Raw genomic sequence first — 26,031 nt, 5'->3', positions numbered from 1 at the left:
AATGTGTGCCAACATTGTACTAAAAAAAAGGCATTATTTATGCTGTTCCTTCCTGGGCCTGCCCATCTGGTAGGAGTTGCTTTCCAGGTAAGTTCACTGGTGCAAAGCTTAAGCGATTCTTCAAAAATTATTAGGTCGTCACACAGTGTCCCAGACAGTATGAGACTCATGTTAGACCCTTCTTCTTAATCTCTCCTTTATTTAATCAATTATTTTTTGTTCTATCTCCTCTAAACCTCTTGATTACACCCCTCTTCCCCATTACTACTTCCTTTCTTTTAGTTCCAGAACTCACCACCTCTTGTCTTAAATTCTCCTTCCCTCCCCTCCTCCAATCTCTTTGGCACACTGCTCCAGCATGGTCTTTTAAAATTCCAACCACACCATTCCATTTCTTGAGAGATAGCATGAGCTCTGAAATCAAACAGACTAGGTTTGAACCCCGACTCCACTGCTTACCAGTTGTATGACCTTGGGAGATAGCTAAGCTTTGCATACCTTTTTTCCTCATTTGTAAAATGGGAACAGTAAGGGTGTCTATCTCAGGGTTGTTGTAAATATTAAATGTGTTTATGAACATTGAATGCTTAGAACATTTGTACTGGGCAAACTGTATGTGTTCAATAAATTTTAACAATTATTTAAAAATTTTTAATTTTCCTCTTACCTTCTACATAATTATTTCTGAACATCCTGCATGGCATAAAAAAAACCTTTTGTAATTTTACCTCTGACTACTTCCCCAGTTTTATCCCTTGTTTCTTCATCATTTGTATCTTATTCTTTGACCAAAATGAAGCACAAGTAATTCTTTAAATGTGCCATGACCTTCATGTACTGTTGCACGCACTGTTCCCTCTGCTTGAGTGCATACCTGACGTCTGGCATGAGCAGAGACCAACAGAGGACACCGATCCAGGCTTCCTAACTTCCAGGCTGGATCTCTTCCTACTGCAGCATACTGCCTCTTTCATCATCACCCTTTATGCTACTCTTGTAAGTGTGTTATGTGAGCATGGTAGAGATAGTAAGGGGCTGGGAGTGGGGTGTGGCAAAGGAAACCCCCCAAAGAAGTTTTTAGTACCTATGAACAATTTATTCTTGTATTAACTATTTGGAACAACATGGATAATATGTCTTTTACCTGGGGGCATTTGGACATAGCTCCATGCTTTTAAGGATGACTAATATCATGAGAGGTATTGATATGGATTGATATGGTATTAAGATGGATATTATAGCTAAGTGTTTGTATTTCAGATGGCAAGGGAGCAGCTGGGCCCCTGTTATTTTCCTTTGATTCTGCTATGTGAGCCTCTACCTTGAGGTGCCCTAAACCAGCTGAGCAGATCGGTATTGTCTTTGGATCTTTCTCAAGGTGCCTGCTCTTCCTTTCATTAGTGTGGATAAGCAGAGTTTGATTGTAAAGTATGCCTGGGCCAAATACAAGGGCTTTTAAAATTGTCTGCTGTTTTAGATTATCCAGGCCATTGATCCGCCTTCCTTACCATGGATAATTGAGAATGGACCAAGCTGAAGAGTGCTAAGCAGAACCAATTGACGAAATAAATGAGATTTTAAAAATCCTTTACATTTTGATAATAGAAAAAAAAAACAAGCTAGATATTCTTCTTTTTTAATCTAAAAGAGCCTATTTTATATTTTGTAACAGTAAATATATTTGGTTTTAAATTGATTCAAAATAGGAGACTATATCCTATGATGTACCAGTTTAAAAACATATGCTAACCACAGCATGTACTTAATGGAGTTAGGGGAAAAATTGAAAATATAGACAAGAGGTTGGACAGTTCCAGATTCAATGTCAAATTCTCTTATAACCATGTTTATGTTTCAACTAGGTAGCAAGGAGTGGGTGGGAATTACTTCAAATTCTGAAAAATCTCTCTCTTGAAAGTGGAGGCTATAATTCTTTGTCCCTAATGAGCAATAACCACGTGGAGAAGGGCATTTCTTGAATGTTTGTGTAAGATTAACAGGATTCTGCTTTCTGGAAATATCTAATCTCACCTCCTTCTCATTTTCATCCTTTCCTCTTTCCCAGTGCATCCCTGCATGCAGGGAGAAACGCATTTACATGTCATTTGACTGGGAATTTAGAGGACATGTTCTCAAAGGAGCAATGTTGTAAATAGGGATTGGTGTCACTGAATGACTTTCAGGTGTACAATGAGATAAATAGATTTTGGGAGTTGGCCTGGGAATTTGGAACATAATGTAAGAGGCAATGGTGAGTTTCTGGGCAGGTGACTCATAAACAAGGGTTTTGAAACATTATCCATTTTTATGTTGGGAATTGCCAAGCTAAGGCTTAAAGTCTCCCACAGCTCCCGTGAATAATCATTTAAATACAGGCTTTGAGACTTGGGGGAAAAAGTGCATTATTTAAAGACAATAATCTTCCTTTGGAGTCATTGTAGTCCTTCATACAGATGCATACTTGGGGATCTTTGAAAGAGCAACATTTTCTCTTGATGGTCCATTCCTTCATATATCTTATAGATTATCATCCAGGTCTAGGTGGCAGGCGCAGGTTAGGGATGCATGACAGCCACTCTGCACCAGAGTGTAGGAGACTAAGGCTCTTTCGAAAGGTGGAATATTACAAAGTGGCTTTGGCCATTGCTTATTGTGCTTGTGTGAAGAACAAGACATGGGGATGGAGATGGTAAGGGCTCTAGTGTATCCTCTGGTTCTTTGTAGTGCCAAGAACTTGGCAAACGTAGGCACACAATACATTCTTGTTGCCCAGTTGATTTGATGAAGGGAAAATGGAAGAGTTCTCAGCATAGAAACTATATAGCTGGGCCAAACATCCTCCAGGGTTATCTCAATACACTCTCTGTGGCTCCAAGAAAGACCAGGTACAACTATACTAAACCTATGATACAGTTGGCTTATTGTTAGATGATGACTTTTCTCTTGTTAGAGATTTCTTTTCTCCAAGAAATAATTGGAGAGAAATTATGTAAGAAGATTCAGAAAAGTTCTGTCTCCATGTTGTACCTGGAGACCTGGGTCCCCTGGCATGAATTAGTAATTAAAGTTAAATTGAATAGATATTTATTTGAATTACTACTATGTAGTTCTTCCCAATTAGATATTTGGGTACTAGAGTCTGGAGGTGTAAAAGGTAAATAGAATGATCACTTGAATCCAACATTCTAGTGAGGTCGAGCATCATATAAATGATTATGATATCAGGTGACAACTCTAGCAGTAGAAGAAACAAAATGATGTTGGAGCATAGGTGGGAAGAGTGGGGATACAAGAATGAAACTGGGGAAGATGGTATGCCATCTAAATTGAGCTTTTAAGGGGAAGTTTGTTTTGTTTTGTTTTTCAGGGAAAGACACAAGGAAGAGCATATTAGCAGAGAAAACATTTTGAGTCAAGGATCAAAAGTATGAATGCTTATGTTATATTTGGGGAATAATATAGTCACATTTAGCAAAGGGGTTTAGAATTCTAATACTTTAGAATGTATTAGAATCACCTGGAGTTCTTGTTGCAATGTAGCTTTGGGGGCCTAGTACCAGGTTATATAATAGTGGTATTTACAGATGGGGCCCAGGAAATTACTTTTTTTAGTAAGTGCTCTGTGTGATTATGTTGTGGATGGCTCATGCCTTGAGAAATTCTGCCACAGGCTATGTTTTCTGATAACAGGGTGAATGGTAGGACCTGAAGACAGAGAGGTAGATAGGTCCATGTCTTGATGCACATAAGGTACCAGGCTAAGGAGTTGGTGTTAGGATCATGTGCTCTAGGTTCTTGGGACCTACAAAATATTCTTAAGCACAGGGAGTATTATGATCAAGTCTGTATATTAGAAGAGTTTTGACTGCAGTGTGGAGGATGAACTGAAGGAAGGAGGCGTGGAAGCAAAGGAACAGTTGTTAGGCTATTGCAATAGATGAGGTAGATGATGAAGTCCTGAATTTGGGTGGAGGGGACAGAATGGAGAAAAAGCAGAAAAAGACATCACTGAGGGAGAACCAAAAGGATACATTCATACGTACGATGTAGGGCATGAAGGAAGTAGGAGGAAGACTAAGGTGACTCTTGTGATAACAGTTTAGGTAACTTTCTGGCTGATGATGCTATGAATAGAAATAAAATACACTGGAGAAGGAGCAAGTTTGGAATTTGTCTGGTAGATATATAATAGGTTCAATTTGGATTTGAGGGTCCCTTAGTGTATTTAAAGGGAAATGCCTGGGAAGTCACTGAAGATTCATACTTCCATTTCAGATTTGATTTGCTGTTAGTTTTCAGTGTGTAGCTGATAGTTCAAGTCACAAAGGAAGAGAATTCTTGAAATAGGGTTATAGAGGGAAACAGAAAAGGAGCAGGTTGCAAAGTCTGGATTATGTGCCATAGAAGAATTTAAAAGACTCAGAAGAGCCCATAAGGATGTGACATTCTTCCAGAATATGAGGATGACTAGAAAGAACTTGAGGAAACTTCCAGTCCAGTGGTGTTAAAACATTTTTTTTAATGCAGCAGAACTTGGTTTTCAAGGAAAATCTAACTCAGGACTTTAATAAAGCAGATACAGATGGAGCATCTCTGGTTGAAGAGAAGAGTGGGAGAACATGTGCCTATCCACCCAGTGTTCCCTTCTTTACTGCTTCTTCCCCTCTTGTCAACTCCTGACTCCTCTCCAGGGAACATGGTTTTTAAAACATAGATGTGCATCCTTTATTTTATAGAGGCTGGATGATGATCAATGTCATGAAACTCATTAGTGACTGAGGTGGAACACAATGTGATAAAACCCACAAGAAACACAGCAACAAAAGGCAACCAGCCCAGTGGTGAAGACAGTATATTGTTTCAAGGAATGGGGGGTTAGCATTCTGAGTTGTAATATTATGGGAAGGAGTTGCAGAGGTGGTAGATTTTGAGAGGGTAAGAAAACTTTCAGGGGACTTCCCTGGTGGCACAGTGGTTAAGAATCCACCTGTCAATGCAGGGGACACGGGTTCAAGCCCTGGTCTGGGAAGATCCCACATACCTTGGAGCAACTAAGCCCGTGTGCCACAACTACTGGGCCTGCGCTCTAGAGCCCACGAACCACAACCACTGAGCCTGCGTGCCACAACTACTGAAGCCCGCGTGCCTATAGCCCGTGCTCCACAACAAGAGAAACCCCCGCTAGCCGCAACTAGAGAAAGCCCGCGTGCAGCAATGAAGACCCAATGCAGCCACAAATAAATAAATAAGTAAATATATTTTTTAAAAAAAGAAAGCATTCAGGGATTCAGTTTCTTTAGCTCTGCCCATTTAAGAGTCAGAGCTCAAGGTTTGTGCTGGGTTGGAGAAAGTTAGAAAGTGGGTCTTTCCAACTTCTACAAAACTGAGGCAGTTATCATAGACATTGCATTGCACTTATAGCCCAGACCCCATCCAAATTCCAGTAGAAGTGAAACTTTAATGATGGGATGAGAAGTGAAGGGCAGCAGTAGCTTTCCTTTCATGGAGGAGGGTCTTTGGGAGGACAATCTTGTTGGGAGGTGAAATCTTGATAACTTGTCTTAAAGTTCTATTTGCAAGGTAAGTATGCTTTTCTTATTAGAATGCATATTTATTTAAGAAGACTCTTTTGGAAGGTTGCTGATGGAACACCCCTTTATACTGCCAACTGGCATATAGTAGAAACTATTTGTAGCAACTACAATCATTCTTTCACACGAAAACTCTAGAATACTCTGTATTCAGGGAGTTGTTTTGCAGTATCAGCTGAAATCTGCCAAGACTGAAGACTGACCCAGTGTTTCCTGGGGGACCTTGAGGAAAGTCAATTCGTTTATGAGTCAAAGGAAGCTTAAATTATTCTAAATGACACTTGCTGGTGTCAGAAATTTCTGTTCTGGAATTAGCAAGCTGCTACAAGTTCCAAGCTGCTGTCTTTTCTTAGAAAGACGGTTATGGGATATAAATCCTTTTAAGTGCATTTTATTGTACCAATTGTTTTGTTTAGAAAAAGCCTATTAGTTTGTTATTTAAAGTGGTCTATTTAATACTGTCAATAAATTCTAAAATTGGAGACTGGGTATTGTTATTTTGGATGTTTTAACAGTTCTGGTTGTCTAAGTTACTTGGCCTTGGCTCATTTGCTTGACCTTTGCTTGTTTTAATGGCTTGGGAAAAATTCCCCACTACACAGAGTTGATATAGTGACTCTACATATATGTGATACAAATATGGAAAATATTTGAATATGTTAGCTAACAGTATTTGAATGATTGGATCAGGTCTGTGTAACCAAAGTGAAGCAGACTAACTGTGAAAATTTTAGAGGAATCAGAAAGTTCAAGTAAAAATACAATTTCTTACAAAAAAGTTTAACTTATTACATTTATTATTTTGAGTATAACTATAACTGTGTAATAACTATCCAGAAAAAGGACTAGAAGATTGTACTGCAAAATAGTAATACAGAGAAGTGATATAATGTGCTAGTTACTGGCACCAGTGCTTCTACACTTCACTGGCTTAGGAAAAACAAGCATTCAAATTAGACTTTCACAAGCAATGTAGTCTTGTTTTTGTTACTTAACCTTTTAAGACTTACTTCCCTCAGGTGAGTAGTATCTACCTTTTGGAGGTTATTGGGAATAGTACATGAAATAATTTAGGCAATCTCTTAACACAGGGCCTGACATTTTTTAAAGAACTCATTAAATGTTAGTCCTTATCATCATTGTCTTCATCACCATCACCATCACCATCAGATGATGTGTTAGTGGGTCCTCCAAGCAGCAGATGCCAGGATGGTATTGAACATGCAAGAAGTTTATTAGGGAAAACACCCATGAGAGAAACTGGAGTGGGAGCCAGGAGAGGCTGGGATGCAGGTCTGATGAGTGAAGCAGTAAGGGAAGGAAGAAAGGAAGTTTGAGTGAAGCATTTAGACGTAAGTGAAGTTCAAAGAAAGTTTACCAGGTCTTTGGGGAGTCCTTGATCCAAAGTCTCCTGTCAGAAGAGTCCCACATCTTCCAGGTCCAGGATTGTCATAACCTTGCCATGCTTATCATTGGCTGGGACCAACCCTGGGAAGTGGGCCTCAGTGCCAACTCCAGCACATGTGATGGATTTCAGGGCTCAGCAGCTGGGGCCCTCAGGCAATCACACTCCTTGGAGTTGCGGGTTTGCAAAATGTGCTATTATGGCAGTCACAGTTGTGAGTGATTTAAACAATCTTCCCATTTTGGGGGTATTTTATTAATATTTTATATTTAACCTGCATTACTGTGACATTTGGTAGAAGAGGTAAAATAAAGAATTTAAAATATTTCCTTTTGCTTGGGTAACCTGAACTCTTTTAGACTTGCCCAAATCTCACAGTAATCCCAAGCTTTTACTTTGCTTGAATATTTCAGTACAGTTATGTTATTACTTCAACTGGATCTTTCCAGGAAAACTTTTATTTTTCTGCTTCAACTTTAATTTCTATTTAGAAAACTGATTTGATTAAAGAGTGAAAGTTTAAGTGTTTGTAACAGGATTCAATTAAAATAGGTCATTCTTGGGGCTCTGAAAATGGTAACTGGCCTTGAGCAAATTGGAAGAAAAGTTGTAAAATTCAATTGGATGTATCACAACATTTAACATCTTTAAGGAGGACGTTTTGCCTAATAGATTCAATTTAGAAATATTTAGTGTAGGTCATCAGCTTAAGCACCTAAAAAAAATGTGTTTGTTTTTTTCTCCCTTTAGTTATAGCTGGGCTCAGGACACCTGGACTCTATTAAATAAACAATTTGTGATGGGACCTTGAAGAAAGTCAATTAGTTTCTGTGACTTTACCGGCAGGTTAAAAAGGAGATTGTAATATTGGTGAATAATGTGCTTAGAGATGTTTGCATAAAAGATGCTTTGTCATTGTAAAGTATTATTGAATATTTATGGTCTACCAGACTGAGCCAAATGGCCCAGAGGAAAAAACAGTCAGATTTATGTAAACCTTGTTCAGTGTCCCAGATACTTCAGGATGGGTGCTCTATATATGAATGAATAAATAAATGGTATAAACATTATTTTAAATTTTGAAAGTACATCAGTAGTATCTGGGGTGTTAGTCAGTGTGCCTGACCTTTGACATTGAATGAAATGTCTTCCTCCAGGTAACTATTTCAATTTCATAAATATTTTTAAAGCCAGAGGAATTGATGCAAATAATGTTTTCTCAGAATTTTGTGTCTGCAAATAAAGGTAAATTATATCTTTACCTAAAACCTACAAGAAATGATTGTCTCTCACCCACAGAGTTGCTCTGAGAATTCCCAGACTGAAATTGCATACCTTATACTTCTTTTCTTTCCTTTCTTTTAAAAAGGGTTTGACTCACTGTCTGCACAGTATTCTATCACTTTATTGTGATAAATCTGAGCCTTAAAGAAAAAAAAAAAAATTAGCCGTAAACACTGCCCAAGGACTTAATGGATCTTACTGAGCTACGCAATGCAGATGTATTGGGACATAAATAGGTTATAGGAGATAAGAGGCACAGAAGCAATTTATTTGGATTGGGTCACTGCTTAATCCAAATGGGTTCAGCACAAGAATTCATGAAACGTGACAGTAGGCCAAGAGGAACTTGCTGTGACATTTCAGACTCCCCTACCTCTTTTAATTAACCATTTCAAGTATAACAAAACTTAGATTATATAAAGATTCAGTAAGACCCGTCAGTACCAAGTGTAGACCTGTCTGTGGGGGATGGCTGGTTCTGCTCACCTAAGGCAATGGGCTATGACTCAATTTTCCCTCAAGTTGGGCTTTTAATTCCTATGATGCATTGATTCTGAACCGCATTTTTCTAAAAGACGAAAACCGCAGCAGAGTTACCTTATGACACAGCCTGTCATTAAATGCACTTGGAAATATTGCATGGATCTAAATATACGTCTGCAAGTTTAATGAGCTATTTGAAAACATAAAAATCACATAGAAAGAGCTTGCTATCATGGGAATGATGGGAATAATAGCAATAGCAATAATATGTGCCTTTTTAAAACAAATCATATTTGCCACCATGCCAGACATTTAACACGTGTCCTATATAATCTTTCCCTTTTTAAAAATAAGGACAGAGATTCAAAGAAGTTAAGTTGTCCAGGGTGAACTAGTATGTGGGAGTTCTAGAATTTTTTTTAAATTAGAGACAAAAAAACAAACCCACATTCCTGCTTAGGCAGATTGTAAGGAATTCTTGCCCATTAATTTGTGGGTTTGACATTCTTTAGGTGCTAATATCTGGATATGACCCACCTCTCTTCAGGTCTAGCTCTCTAAGTCTACCTACCCCCAGCTCTTTTCTCTTCTCCTGGGAAATGGGAACTAAGATTGAAAGCCCAGAGTCATGCCTAGGTATCTGAAGCATTGTATGATTCATAAATATTTGTTGAAATGGTCAAAGAAAGATCCAGCTGACTCTGAAGCTTGTGATTTTTTTACTCGTTACAAAAGGATGCCAAGAGAGACCTTCAAGATGGTGGAGGAGTGAGACGTGGAGATCACCTTCCTCCCCACACATACATCAGAAATACATCTACGTGTGGAACAACTCCTACAAGACACCTACTGAATGCTGGCAGAAGAGCTCAGACTTCCCAAAAGGCAAGAAACTCCCCACGTACCTGGGTAGGGCAAAAGAAAAAAGAAAAAAACAGAGACCAAAGAATAGGGATGGAACCTGCACCTCGGGGAGGGAGCTGTGCAGGAGGAAAAGTTTCCACACTCTAGGAAGCCCCTTAACTGGAGGAGACGGGGGGTGGGCAGGGGGGGAAGCTTTGGAGCCACTGAGGAGAGCGCAGCAATAGGGGTGCAGAGGGTAAAGCAAAGAGATTCCCGCACAGAGGATCGGTGCCAACCAGCACTCACCAGACTATACTAGAAAGCTACAGTAATCAAGACAGTATGGTACTGGCACAAAAACAGAGGTGTAGATCAATGGAACAGGATAGAAAGCTCAGAGATAAACCCACGCACAAATGGTGACCTTATTTTTGATATAAAGGAGGCAGGAATATAAAATGGAGAAAAGGCAGCCTCTTCAATAAATGGTGCTGGGAAGACTGGACAGATACATGTAAAAGAATGAAATTAAAACACTCCCTAACACCATACACAAATATAAACTCAAAATGGATTAAAGACCTAAATGTAAGGCCAGACACTATCAAACTCTTAGAGGAAAAAATAGGCAGAACACTCTATGACATAAATCACAGCAAGATCCTTTTTGACCCACCTCCTAGAGAAATGGAAATAAAAACAAAAGTAAACAAATGGGACCTAATGAAACTTAAAAGCTTTTCCACAGCAAAGGAAATCATAAACAAGGCGAAAAGACAACCCTCCTAATGGGAGAAAATATTTGCAAATGAAGCAACTGACAAAGGATTAATCTCCAAAAGTTACAAGCAGCTCTTGCAGCTCAATATCAAAAAAACAAACAACCCAATCCAAAAATGGGCAGAAGACCTAAATAGACATTTCTCCAAAGAACATATACAGATTGCCAACAAACACATGAAAGGATGCTCAACATCACTAATCATTAGGGAAATGCAAATCAAAACTACAATGAGGAATCACCTCACACCAGTCAGAATGGCCATCATCAAAAAATCTACAAACAATAAATGCTGAAGAGGGTGTGGAGAAAAGGGAGCCCTCTTGCACTGTTGGTGGGAATGTAAATTGATACAGTCACTACAGAGAACAGTATGGAGTTTCCTTACAAACCTAAAAATAGAACTACTATACAACCCAGCAATCCCACTAGTGGGCATATACCCTGAGGAAACCATAATTCAAAAAGAGTCATGTACCACAATGTTCATTGCACCACTATTTACAATAGCCAGGACATGGAAGCAACCTAGGTGTCCATTGACAGATGAATGGATAAAGAATATGTGCACATATATACAATGGAATTTTTTTTTTAAATTTATTTATTTATTTTTGGCTGCATTGGGTCTTCATTGTGGTACGCAGACTTCTCATTGTGGTGGCTTCTCTTGTTGTGGAGCACAGGCTCTAGAGTGCAGGCTCAGTAGTTGTGGCGCACAGGTTTAGTTGCTGCACGGCATGTGGGATCTTCCCGGACCAGAGCTTGAACCCGTGTCCCTTGCATTGGCAGGCAGATTCTTAACCACTGTGCCACTAGGGAAGTCCCTATACAATGGAATATTACTCTGCCATAAAAAGAAACACAATTGAGCTATTTGTAGTGAAGTGGGTGGACCTAGAGTCTGTCATACAGAGTGAAGTAAGTCTGAAAGAGAAAAACAAATACCGTATGCTAACACATATATATGGAATCTAAAAAAAAAAAAAAAACTTCTGAAGAACCTAGAGGCAGGGCAGGAAGAAAGATGCAGACATAGAGAGTGGACTTGAGGACACAGGGAGTGGGAAGGGTAAGCTGAGATGAAGTGAGAGAGTGGCATGGACATATATACACTACCAAATGTAAAATAGATAGCTAGTGGGAAGCAGCCGCATAGCACAGGGAGATCAGCTCCATGCTTTGTGACCACCTAGAGGGGTAGGATATAGAGGGTAGGAGGGAGGCTCAAGAGGGACCAGATAAGGGGATATATGTATACGTATAGCTGATTCACTTTGTTATAATGCAGAAACTAACACACCATTGTAAAGCAATTTTACTCCAATAAAGTTGTTAAAAAAAAAAGAAAAAGAATATATATATATCTATATATATGTATAACCAAATCATTTTCCTGTATACCTGAAACTTACACAACATCGTAAATCAACTATATTTCAATAAAAATTAAGAAAAAAAAAAAAAGGATGTCATTAGCCCATTTTCATGAGTGCCAGGTTTAAATAGGTATTTAAAAGCATATATCAAAATGGAATTAATTAAAATAAGACATTTGAATTTAACTGACAAACAATTGATTTACGAGGCCTAATTCACGGAATATATTCAGGGAGCCCATTATTTTGCTTAGTTATGTTGGACAATGAAAATCAGTAATTTGTGTTTGATAAGAAAATAATGAAAATCAAATGAGTGTTTATAAAATTCTTGGGTTGATTTGTTTCTAGAATTAGGCCAGAATTCCGGGAGTTGGGGTATTTTGTGTATCACATGATGTTACTGGGAAATAACAGATAAAGGCATGGTGCTCTTTGTAATTTTCATGCATCAGAGGCAGGTAAGAGTTAAAGGGTTTAAGTCTTGCAAAGGGTGTTTCTTCTGGGCAACAGCAGTTTGAATGTAGGGCACTTTTTGCATTTTAAGCACTGTTTGATCCCTTGTCCCATAGTTATGTAATAAGAGAACTTTATTATTATTATTTTTAAAAGGGAAACAGGAAAAAGGCCACCGGAAAAAAATGCTTGCCTCTAGGGGAAGAGCTTTCATAGTGCATTTTGTCCAGGAGCCATTGCCCCCTGCCCCAAAGTTCTGGAACAGGATGAATGTCCTTCTCTCGGTACTGAGAGGCTAGAGGATGCTGCAATGCATCTCCAGAAAAGAGTACCAGCCTTGTAGTTGTCAAGGAGGGTGGGGAGTCAAGGTGGATTCCTAAAAGGACTATTTACTTTGAGATCTCTTCTTAGGAGAGAGTGTAGCCTGGAGTCATAGGTACAAATACTGTTTTTCAACAACAATGAAACACTGCCTCCCAGCAAGTCAGTTTTAAATGCCTCAACTCCCATAAACATCCAAGAAATTTTCTCAACAACACTGCCAAACCGGAAGACCCAGGTTTATTATCATCCTCATTTTGCAGATAAGGAAACTGAGGCATAGAAAGGTTGAGTGAATTCTCTAAGGTCACAAAGGTAGCGAGGTGTAGAGATAAATTAACATAAAGAAAATATGAATTGAAAGACCATTGAGCGTAGTCAGAGCACAGTCTTGGATCAGTTACACCAGCTTACATTTTTAAGTTCAGTAGTTACCAGCTCTGTGATCTTCTTAAACTCGAGGAAACCTCAGATTCTTCATGTCTAAAAGCGGTAGAATCAGAAGGCAGAAAGCATGTGATGGGGTTCAGGACAAGCTCTCGCTCTCCCAAAACATGGCACTTTGGAAACTGAAGGAGTTTGAGAAAGTGGCAGAAACAGTGGTCTCTGATCTTCAGTCCCTGAAACAGGTCATAAAACATTCATGTGAGAGGTGTTCTCCCTATACCTGGAGGAAAGGTGCATCCTTATCTCAGAAGACAGAGGGACACTGAGAAGAATCTGAATAAGCAGGCCTTGCTAAGTTTCCCCCAAGTTAGCACATACTCCTTGACCTATCGTATTCCTCCACAACTGTCTACTCTTCATCAAACCCAGCATAAAAATACTCAGGTTTAACCATTTTATCTGGCCTTCATTTCCTTACGAAGTCTCCCATGTCATGTAAAACTTATATCACATAAATTTGCATGCTTTTCTCTTGTTAATCTGTCTTTGTCAGTTTAATTTTCAGGCCCAGCCAGGGACCCTTAGAGGGTCAAGGAAAATTTTTTACCCTACACATGTAAAGTGCTTAGCAAAGTGCCTACCCCCTGCTGAGGGCTTAATACATAATAGCTATTATCATCATCATGATGCTTTTTCCAGTATACCATTCCGTCCTCCCAAATGGGCCTCAGATTAGCATAGTGACAATCAGAGGCTGAAGCCAGCCTAGATGAATGCAATGCTTCTGATGGATGAAAAGCAGAGGAGAGGTTTTCTTTCAAAGGCAGAGAAAAGTGTCTTTCAGTAGACGGAGGAATTCTGTGCATAAATGCCTGAACGCAAAGAGACTTAACTGAAAGATAAAAGAATAATTGCAGTAGAATAGCAGAGGCAAAAGCAGTTAAGACAAAAAGGGCAAGTGTTAAACAGGACTACAGTAAATGAAGAGGGAGTCAGGAGTCTTTGTAGCTGAAGACATTATGATTATCAGAAAACAAACAACACAAGTACAGGGTTGGAGCCCAGAAGGTCAAGTCCCAGAACCAGGATTAAATTTCCTCTCACTATTTATTCCTAGAAGAATTTATCACTTCCCTGAATTATTAAGTCAGTAATTAACTTATAATCATGTTCTGTTATACATTGTATTTGTACAGTCCACAAGTACAACACTCAGGGCACGCTCATAAAAGTAACTTCTTTATTTTCCCCACTGTACCTTTACATTTACCTAGTGGGGGTAGTTCTTCCCTTCTCTTTAGAAGAAAACACAGGTGGGCTCTGTTTGTCTGGTGGCCTTAAGTCTTATTATGTACTGGATATATTCTTTTTTAAATTGAAGTATAGTTAATTTACAGTGTTGTGTTAGTTTCTGGTGTACAGCGAAGTGATTCAGTTCTACATATATATATATATATACATTCTTTTTCATATTCTTTTCTATTATAGTTTATTACAAGATGTTGAATATAGTTCCCTGTGCTCTACGGCAGGACCTTGTAACTTATCTATTGTACTGGATATCTTCTGTGTGTCCATTGGGATCCATTCTCCACCTTTCCCTGCTCTTGGCCCTGGGAGAAGACCTATATGGATGGCATTGTCCTTTGGCTTCAGTTTGGACTTGATCAACAGGAAGCATTAGCAGGAGATGGTAGAGTCCGGGTAGGAGGAGGGAGAAGACAAAGTATTTATTCTTCCTGTTCCCCCATCTACTGGATTGCAGTGGGTTGGCTCTACTAAAGAACTCCTCTCCTGCCAGGCAGCCCTCAGCAAGCCACTACTCTCTACAGGCTTTGGAAGCCCATTCTGCCCCAGCACCTTCTGTGGTGCTGACGACTTCCTGCTGCGGCAAGCCTGGAGGTTCTGTGCCATCCTTGTTGCTTTCCCCAGACCCTGCTCACCCCATAGTAAAATGTCCCTGTATAAAACTCTCCTCAATTACCCAGTTTGAGTGCCATCTGTTTCCTGCTGGGACCCTGGCTGATACGTATGGCCACTTCAGTTGCAACACATAGTCTCATTTTGGTATTTAGAATAATTAGTCTATGAAATAGTTAAAACTCCAAGTCCGATTTAAGGTTAAGTCCCTTTCTTAGCACTATTGGAGGAGAGGTTGTGTTCATCTTCTTTTTTTCCCTGCTTCTCTGATTTCTGATTGTTTATCAAAGCTTCTGACCCAGTTAAACCTGGTTGACCTGGTTGAAGGCAAGGTAATGAAAAGGAAAGTTCTTAAGCTGGCTTCACAACATCTGATTTTGACAGATATTTAGATGATTCTTTTTCTCATGGACACATCTGTGGCTTCCAGAGACCTCCCCATGCCGGGCAGTATCTGAGTACCACAGATGCATATCTCCCCCAGCCCATCACTTTCTCTATTCAGCCTCAGCTCCCATCTGTTGAGGAAAAGTCTGTTCTATAGAAGCATTTAGCTGCATTAAAGATGTTTGCTTTCAGGTTTTTGCCTTTTCTTAAGATAATTTTAATAACACATTTTTCCTCAAAAACCATTCTGCTTTATTTTCTGTTTACTCCAAGATTTAGTTAGAATTTTAAATAAAATCCAAGTGGATAGATTGGCTTATTCTTTGGTTGTTAAAAATCTTCCTCCCTTTCTCCCTCTCTCCTTCCTTCCCTCCCTCCCTCCCTTCCTTCTTCTTTTTTGTTTAATTGTCAGAGAATGTAGCCTGTGTGAGTTCTAATATTTGTGAATACTTCAAGGGTGTTTGAAAATAATTTTCTATTGCTGATTACCAGTCTTTGTTTCTCTCATTCATGTGTGTGTTTCATATGTGTATATACACACACATAAATATATATCTATATGTGTAAAGTCATACATAGACTTCTATCCATAAGAGAATAAGCTTATAAACTATATTAACCAAATTCTTTCTTTCTTTTTCAATTTCTGAGAGAGTTTCTCACTGTCTTAATTAAGTTTTCAATATATCCCAGCATTGGTAGCAGATTTTTTCTTGTATATTTCCAAACTCTATTGTTAGATGCACAAAAGTTCATGATTACTCTATAGTTTTGGTGGGCTATAAGCTTTATTAATATGAGCTTATTATTCTTTGTCTTATTTGATGCTTTTTCTTTGTATTCATTTTTATATCATATTAGTATTACTAAATCTACTTTATTTTTATCAGTACTTACATGTAAATATTTTTTTCCTCTTAATCTTTACCTTTGTTGAAACAGGACTGTTTAATGGATTTATAATTTTTATGATTACCAGTATGGTTCAACTTTTTTCTGCCCTTTTATTATTTTATATCTTGTAATGTGATAGTTTCCTTTTGCTTTGCCCTCCCTCTCTTCTGTCCTTTCCCCCTTCTCATTGTATGTTTCTTTACTCTTTTTCCCATCTCCTGCAGTGGCTGCTCTGTACTTAGCAGGACCTCTTATTGGCCCTGTCACTAAATATCAACAGCATGCCGGTCACTGGCACGGTCAAAAGCACACGTGCATGTTTCCACATGCCTCCTTCCATGGCATGCCCTCCTTCCTGCAAGCAGGTGTTGACTAGTTTGGGACCTAGTTCTACCATTTTCCTTCTCTTTATTATCTTTATTTTTCTAACTTAACTTTTAGTTTTATCTTAGTAACATACGTGCATAGTTTAAAAACTCAGTACTGTGAGAGTTATAATACCCAACAACAAAAAAGGTCTTTTATGTCACTCCTCTCTGCTTCTTATTTATTTTCCCCAAAGCCAATGCTTTTGAGTCTTTTCACTTTTTCTAGGATTTACTTTATGTTTCTAAAGAGCATGCCTATACAGCTATTATTTGATGTTCTAGTTGAAAATATAACATACTGACTTCCTATTATGTCAGATTAGATTTTTTTTTAGGCCTGCTTACAGTATCTGCTCACAAAGCAAACTTTCTCTTCTCCATTTTCTAATGTGAGCATTTGGGAATTAAACAAATTTTGTTTAAATTATCATTTAGTTTTTGCATCACAGTTTTATGTAAATGTTGTGTGCAAGTGAGCCTAACATCCTATGACTTTCTTTTCTTGTACGGTTTTTATTTTTGCCTGAGAGTTAATACTTCGTTGTTGTTGGCTTCCTGTTCTGTGATTCTTTCACTAATTCATCCCCACACTGTCTGCCAGAAATGTAAATTACTTCTTGACATGTTCAAACACATCACATACTTCATCCGTTTCTTTTGTTTTTATTTTCTTGGAGACATCCTTCTGGAACCCTCCATCATCCTGTGCTGTGATAGTGAAATGCATTTCCACTTGGTATGGTGGTTTTTCTTATCACTTTTGGGGCCCTCATCCCTTCTGAATTAGCTTCAGGCACAGGGCACTGTTTCTAGATCAGAGAATCTTTGCTCTCCACGACCTCAAAGTTTCACATAAAATAGTTATGTCTAATATTCTTAATGAATGTTAGTTGTAAAAATATATAAATGTTTTCATTTGAAAGTACATCAGGTCACAATTTTTGAATGGCAGTTACTTGAATTTTTAACTATACTTCCTCTTTTTAAAAAAAATTAATTAATTTACTTATTTTCAGCTGCGTTGGGTCTTTGCTGCTGCGCGCGGGCTTTCTCTAGTTGTGGCGAGCGGGGGCTACTCTTCATTGCGGTGTGCAGGCTTCTCATTGTGGTGGCTTCTCTTGCTGTGGAGCATGGGCTCTATGAGCGTGGGCTCAGTAGTTGTGGCTCGCAGGCTCTGGAGCACAGGCCCAGTAGTTGTGGCGCACGGGCTTAGTTGCTCTGTGGCATGTGGGATCTTCCCGGACCAGGGCTAGAACCCATGTCCCCTGCACTGACAGGTGGATTCTTAACCAGTGTGCCACCAGGGAAGTCCTATATTTCGTCTTTCAAGTAAAGAATTTGCAATCACTTACAAACATGGAGACAGCTTTTCCACATTTCTGTGAAGCAGTGACATAGCAAACATCAATATTCTTATTTTATGTTAAGCATGCCACACAAAAAGCATTTTCCTAAGCACACACTGTTCCCATATGCCATTCTTGCTACTGGAGAAACAAAAATAAGTGACACCTGGACCCTGCCTTGACAGAGCTCAAAGTGCAAAGGAGGCAAAAGATATTTTTAATGTTGACTCGACACTATGTGTTATTTGTCCAGTGTGTGATCGTGAAGAGTTAAGAGAATGCTCTTGAGAAGAGGTTGTAAAGTAAGGTCGTTTTGGGGTTTTGAAGGAAAAGTATATATACACACACACACGTCACACACTTATTTAGTTTTTGCTTGACATGATTTCCTTTGTGCAGAGGACTGAGGTCTGTATAGATCCATGTCCTCACGAAGGGCATTGTCATGGCAAAAGTGAAAGTGACATGACACCATTTGTAATGACAGCTTCTAAACCAGGTAGCCGAGGACCTGTAGACCCAATCATGCAGGTCCAGACACTGAATCTTCATCACAGGCAAGTTTGCAAATATGAGTTAATTGCTTCCTACATGTGTACTCTGGCATCAAGAGCTGGCCACAGAAAGAAGGAAAAAGAGCAAATGGTCACTTTTTGTGTAAATTTTTAGTTAGTATTTATTGCATTGAGTCTAGAAGACTAGAAAACTAACACTTGCTGGACACATACTGTCTGCCACCCGCCCTGCTAGACACTTTGGCTTTGGCTCAGTTGATCTTTATGAGAACCCTACAAAGTGGATATTATCTTCTCAGTTCATATACAGAGAAGTCAAGTAGAGATGGAGCTGAAACTCCTCTATGCCAGCTTTAGAGCCTGTGCTCTTTCCATAATCCTTTGCCGCCTTGTAAGTTTTTGATATTTTGATTTGTAGGTAATGTCAATATTTTACATTTTTTGTGGGAATCCTTTCTATGTCCTCCTATGGTAAGAATTTCAGAGACAATTTTATTTTCTTCCAAATTACTAAAAAAACAAAATACAGGAATTTGTCATTTTTGCCAAAAATATTGCAACAACCTGCTAACTGGTCTTTGGGCTTCTAGTGCCTTCTTTCTGCAATTCACCCCTACCATTGCCACCGAATTACGCGTTTGCTTTTCCCTTATCAGAACCACTGTTATAACTCCTACTCACCTTTCAACACCTGCCTTAAACTGTTTTCTCGTGGGCAAGTCTACCTGGCCTCCCAATGACGGAAGTAACTCTTGAGTGCTTGCTTCTTGGTTCTTCCATAGTGCTTTTACATGATTTTAATATAGCTTTTATCTTAATGTTGTCTAAGACTTTATTTGTCTGATATCAACTAGACTGTGAGATCCTCAAAGGAAGGTAGATATTGCAGTTATTATTTGGGAAATGTGTAGAGGTGGAACAAAACATTAATTCACAAAGAAAGATTTCATTTTGTCTAAGACTCACCTAAGTTGTAAGTAATGAAGGAGTTTAAACTGTTGATGTCGATAAGGGTAGGACTGGGGTATCATGTTTTGATAGTCACAGTTATTAGCTATGTGATATTGGAAAGTTACTCAATATTTATACTTTTGTTCTTATTAGTAATAGTAGTACATCTTCTAAGGGTTGTTGTGAGGGGAAGAATGAGATGGCCGATGTAAGTTTTTGATATAGGAGTGATAGAAAGCTAAGGCTCAGTAAATGGCCCTTATTATGAGCAATGAAATGTATTATAAGATTTGTTTGTTCAAAAAACAATAGCAGGCTTTGTGCAGTGGCAGTATCGTAGCCAATGATGTTTATCCGAGGCGTGATTATTGCTAATTGAAAACTTTTCCCAAAAAACAATAGCAAAAAACATTTATAATTTATGTGTATAGAATCAAAAATAAAACTGATATCCACATACTCACCATATTTCTAGGACCCCCTCTTCAGTACTTTCTCCTTACCCCTTTTCCCAGAGGTACCCACTAAGATGAGTTTTGCATTTATTCATTCCTTGCTTTTCTTTATGATTATAGCATGTGAGACTATATAGCTAAACAATTTCTTGTGTAGCTTTACATGTTTAGGACATTGTATAAATGGAAATGCATTGTGTGTATTTTTTGCTTCTTCCCTCTCAATATTATATTTGGGAAATTTATTCATGTTGATACAGATGTGGTTCATTCATTCTTACCCCTGTATAGTCTATCATTGTATGGCTATTCCATAGTTTATTCATTCATTCATTGATTTGTTGTCCTGACAAAGGAAATTTGGGCTGTTTCCAGTGATGGTTTTTGTTGCTGCTTTGCAATCATGGTTATATATGTCTCCTGGTCTACATTTGTAGAAACAGGATATATGGTGGTATGTGAATTATGGGGTTTTGATATATGTGCTTCTTCAACTCTACTAGATATTTCTGTATTGTTCTCCTATCAGCAGTGTATAAACATTCTTGCTTTGCAACAATCTCTCTAATGCTTGATATTGCCCAACTTTTAAATTTGTGCCAACTGTGTGGTTGTAGAATAGTATCTCATTGTGGTTTTCATTTGCCTTTCCTTTTTTTTAATGATCTCCTATGTGTTTTTAAATGTTTACTAGCCATGTGTTTCTCATTCTGTGAAGGAACTATTCACATCTTTTGTCCATTTTTTTATAATCTTGTTGGTCTTTTTAATTGAACTATCCAAATACAAATCTGGATCTGTCTATCTTTGCAGTTCAATCAGTATTTGCTTCATGTATTCTGAATCTCTGTTATTAGGTGAATAAACATTTAGGATTGTAAATCCCCTGAATATATTGACCCCTTTTAATATTATTAAATGGTTTTCCTTATACCTGGTAATATTCTTGCTCTGAAATCTACCCTGGTATTAATATAGCTACTCCAGTTTTCTTTGATTAGTGTTAGCATGGTACATCTTTTTCATCCTGTCACTTTTAACCTTCTTTTGTCTTTATATTTAAAGTGGGTTTCTTATAGGCGGTATATAGCTGAGTCTGGTGTTTTAACCGATCTGATAATCTCTGCCTTTCAATTGGGTTGTTTAGATTCATTCATCTTCATTGATATTATTTATATGGTTAGGTTTAAATCTACCATCTTGCTATTTGTTTTCTATTTGTTTCATCTGTCTTTATTCTCTTTCCCCTCTTTTTATCTCTTTCTCAGATTATTTTTTATAATTCCATTATATATTCTTTTGGCTTATTAGCTATAACTCTTATTATTTTTTTAGCTATAAGTCTTGCTTTTTTTCTAATACATGCATTAACTAGATATCACAATGTTTTACTATTTTTTGTGATTTAGTTTTTAGTATTTTCTGTTGACCACTATTATGCCTTCTTTATTTTTTAATTAATTAATTTTTTATTATTTTAGCCCTAGCATTTTTTTACATTTTATTTATTTATTTATTTATTTTAACATCTTTATTGGAGTATAATTGCTTTACAATGTTGTGTTAGCTTCTGCTATATAACAAAGTGAATCAGCTATACGTATACATATATCCCCTCATCCGCTCCTTCTTGAGCCTCCCTCTCACCCTCCGTATCCTACCCCTCTAGGTGGTCACAAAGCTTCGAGCTGATCTCCCTTTGCTATGCAGCTGCTTCCCACTAGCTATCTATTTCACATTTGGTAGTGTATATATGTCAGTGCTACTCTCTCACTTCGTCCCAGCTTACCCTTTCCCCTCCCCGTGTCCTCAAGTCCATTCTCTATGTCTGTCTGCGTCTTTATTCCTGTCCTGCCCCTAGGTTCATCAGAACCATTTCTTTTTTTTTTTTTTAGATTTCATATACATGTGTTAGCATGCCCTAGCATTTAAGAAAAATTTTTTTTTGGCTTCGCCACATGGCATGCGGGATCTTAGTTCCTGGACCAGCGATTGAATCCATACCCCTTGCAGTGGAAGTGTGGAGTCTTAACCACTGGACCACCAGGGAAGTCCCTATTATGCCATCTTTGATTTTAAGCTATTCCGATGTTCCTTTTCAGATTTTTGAAAGAAAAAACTAATGTTCTTTAGTTATTGAATTCTAACATCATTGGTCAGAGATTACCATCTGTAGTTCTCCAGCTTTTTGAAATTTATGGTGACTTTATTTATGGACCAATTTGTGCTCAGCTTTCATGATGTTTTTGTTTGCATGAAAACAATGTATATTTTTCAGTTGTAGCATTCATTTTTGTGCAATGTCATATATATCAATTAGATCAAGTTTGTTAATAAATGCTATCCTTATTCTCTCTTGGTTCAGCTGCTGAGAGAGGTTTTAGTATCAAGGTTATTCTAACCATGTGAAATGAGTTGAGGAATTCTTTCTTTCTTATTTTTTGGAATAATTCATGAAAGAGTAAAGTTTATTGGTTTTGTTCTTTAAATGTTTGCTAGAACTTGGGTTGATTAAAACCCAAGGTGGAGTTTTGGGTTATGGAGGTGTATTTGTCAACTTTACATTTCAGTTGTGTCAATTTTTGCTTCACATGTTTTGAAACCAGATTCTTAGATGCATACATATTTAAAACAGCATTGTTATTATGTGGTGACCCACCTTATTTCTAGTGCTTTTTTTTCCCTCCTTGAAGTCCTTTGCTTTTTTGGGGGGTGGATATCTTTCTCTATATTTTGACTTTCAATGTTTTTATATTCTTATGTCTTAGATGTGTTGGTTAACAGTATGTCACTAAATTTAAAAAATATATATAGTCTGATAATCTCTGTCTTCTATCTGGGGAGTATAGCCCATTGACATATTGTTATAAGTGATTATATATCTTGTCATACCATCTTATTTTATGCTTTTATTTTTCTTATTTCTTTGTTTACTTTTTATTATTTTCCTGCCCTCTTTTAAATGTATTTAGTTTTCCTCATTTAGCGTAATGGTTAAGAGCATGGGCTCTGGAATTCAACTGTCTGAGTTAGAATCTCAGCTTTAGTACAAACTGATCTAGGCAAATTAATTTAACCTCTTCATTTCTCAGTTTCCTTACCCAAAAATGGGGATAATAATTGCAGTTACTCATAATATTGTTGCGAAGCATCAATATATATAAAATGCTTAGAACAGAGCCTGGCACAGACTTGCTATATATGTGTTGGACTTGTCTTTAAAAAGAAATTACATTTTTTTCTTTAAGTGCTTACCCTAGAAATTTTAACCTGAATATAAAATATAGCAAAGTAAAATGTTAATCAATATCTTTAGTCCCCTTCTAGACAGTTTGTGAATCTGAGAACGCTTTAACTCTGATTTCTTACCTTGGTGCCTATATATATATATATATATATATATATTTTTTTTTTTTTTTTTTTTTTGGCCCAGCATTTTAGTACTATCTAGTTATTCATTTTAATTCTCACAAAACAGACATTTTATTATTGTTTTATACTTTAATAGCTTGTTTAGATTATCCACATATTTAATAATGTCTATTTTCTATGCCATCTTTTCTAATGTTTAATATAATTTCTTAAATTCATCTTCATGCTAACTAAAGTTAATATAGCAAAATAATTTAAAGAGTCAAAAAAAGACTGTTTCAGAAACCATCAATCCCTTGTTCTCTTCCATGTTCCTCTCTCTAGAGGAAATCCCTTTTAATTCTTTTGGTTAATCCTTTTGACATTGACTTCTATATCTTAAATATCATGCTTATATTACTAGTTTTTGAGTTTTTTTTTCCTGTTGTAGGCATAACCTATTGACTTCTCCCTGTGAAAGATGAAGATTTACCCATTTGTCCACTTTTTCTCCCTCTTCCTTACCACTTTCACCACCCCCATGCACAATTAGAATGGGAATAATTGCTAAGTTGTTACAAAGCTTCAGTTTTGCACAATGAAAAGAGTTCTGGAGATAGATGGTGATGATTGCCCAACAATGTGAATGTACTTAATGCCACATAACTGTACCCTTAAACATGGTTGAGGTGGTAAGCTTTATGTGATGTGTGTTTTACCCCAATTAGAAATATTCTTGTCAGCTAGAGGGTATACTGAAATGTGTGTAGATTAAATGAAGAAGCGTTGGTGGGCTAAAGATGAAACAAGGTTGGCAAAAGTTGGAAACTGCTGAAGCTGAACCACAAGTACATGGAGCTTCACTGTACTATTGTGCATGTTGACAATTCTCTAGTAAATTTTTTAAAATTTGAAAAAATCAAACTAAATATTCTAGTAGTATAATATTCTTGAAGAAATAGGCTATGGGAAATAGGCTGGTTTCCCATGGACTGGTTACTCCTTGGGTTTGCTGCACAGCTACATCATTCCACAGATTTCTTCTGCCAGATTCCTCATTTCCTGGATCCTGGATCTTTCTCTTTCTTGGTTTACATCATTGTTTTGGAGAAATTTATCCTCCAGTAATATCCAATGAGAGGAAAAATTTTTTCCAGTATCCTGTCAGAGCTTGTATGTCTGCTAAAATCTTTTTCCATTCTCACACTTAATTAATGGTTTGAGAGCTGAGTTGTGGTTACAAATATTGAGGAGTAATTTCTCTCCCACAGGCTAGCTGCTTTGTTGTCTCTTTTTTAGGCAGAGCTTGTTGTTTATTCTGGCACTGTATGTGAAGTCCTTGCATCATCAGACTTATGTGAGCATCTTACCACAGGCTTCCCATTTTGGTGAGCTTTAGACTTTGTCTCTTTTCTCCCTTGTCCCACAGGCCATTAAAATGCAAGCTCACATCATCTGGCCTTCTCAGATGCTCTCAGGACAAAAGCCTGTATTGCTACTCACTTATGCTTCTGAATTACCTCTCACTTTGATTTTGGGTTCCCTAACATCCTGCCAGATCTATGGCACATTTAATAATACATTTCCCATATTCCATCTGGCAATTGTAGTTGTTTGAAGGATTGCTCAGGATATGTAGTCTGCCTGGAAACGGTAGTCTTGTTCCTCATAAAGAACAATAAACTTTTAATATGTGGACATAATTACATCTTGAGAAGATCCCTAATGAGCAAATGAGTTATTAATATCGTTCATTCAGGAAAATTTACATTCAAGTACTAATGAGTACTGGTCACTATATAAGTTTTTTATTTTTTTAAAGGCCACTGTATATTTTTAAATCAAAATTTCACTTATACTGGTTAATTTGCAATTCATATTCTAGTTCTCATAGAAACAATGTTGTTTACATGTACTTCATCTAGTATATATCTAGAATGAGCTACTCTACCTAAGTACATTTTCCTGCTAAATGACATTTACCTCTTGCAATTGTCAAAACTTGTTTTAAGCACTTCAGATGGACTGTTTTCCAAAATGTGTAAGTCATGTTATGCATTTCTTAGGCTTCATAAGTTGAGTAGCACGGGCATCAGTTGACTCTTCCTTCATTAGTCAGTCATTATTACTAAGAGCAGTGTGGTCCAATGGAAGGACTTGGACTTCAACATCAGACAGATCTGGAGACACATCTTGGTTCTACTACTTACTAAGAGTGTGATCTTAGGCAAGTCACAATCAGTGATGTGGCGAAGCCAGCTTGTACTGGCTCACCAGTGCCTACTGTTAAGTTTTCAGCAATTTTATGAACTGATTCTTAAACACAGCCAGCATTAAAAATTCAATTACATAAACTTATAAGTAAATAATTTATATTAAAAAGGGGTAATAAATACTCAAAATCCTTACTTCCTCAGTATTTTACTACATTTATTATTAGCTATGCCCTTGAAGCTGTTTAGATTTCTTGTATCTGTAGAAGAAATACTATATAATGATGTGCCACTGCTCATCTTTTTGCAACTCTGCCTTCAGTGCTGTCACATTGGTTGCTTGAAATTGGTCATGTGTAAGTATTTATACCAGTGGAAAAAGTAAATTTTTGTGTGTCATGTCTGTAACTGTTACATTGTGAGTAGGACAAAAAATTCAAGGAAATATTCTTCCGCTGTTTGAAAACTATTATCCAATTCAGCAAAGAAGTTGCTCATGTGACTAATGAACAAGTGAAATTCTGGTACATCTTTGTTATTTTCCTTTCATTGTGCTTGTTAATTTAAGCAAAGATATCAGTCAACAGTCATGTGAGGACTACTCACATTTGTCAGACTGTATGTTGCAGTTTGTCTCCCGATATAAGAGTTTGGCAAAAATCTAAACAAGCATTGTATGAGAATCAATTGGCTATAAGGAA

The 26,031-nt window shown here is 37.5% G+C and overlaps 1 protein-coding gene and 1 pseudogene across 1 annotated transcript in view; both read left to right on the top strand.

Annotated features, from left to right (window-relative positions):
* Positions 1-26,031, top strand: part of LOC103004921 (cytosolic beta-glucosidase) — a 146,419-nt gene that overhangs the window by 18,172 nt on the left and 102,216 nt on the right.
* LOC114238555 (U4 spliceosomal RNA) lies at positions 19,626-19,742 on the top strand (annotated as a pseudogene).

Source organism: Balaenoptera acutorostrata, chromosome 5, assembly GCF_949987535.1.
Source record: "Balaenoptera acutorostrata chromosome 5, mBalAcu1.1, whole genome shotgun sequence".
NCBI lineage: Eukaryota > Metazoa > Chordata > Mammalia > Artiodactyla > Balaenopteridae > Balaenoptera > Balaenoptera acutorostrata.
Note: the sequence above shows the minus strand (reverse complement) of the source record. Positions and strands in the feature narration are given on the sequence as shown.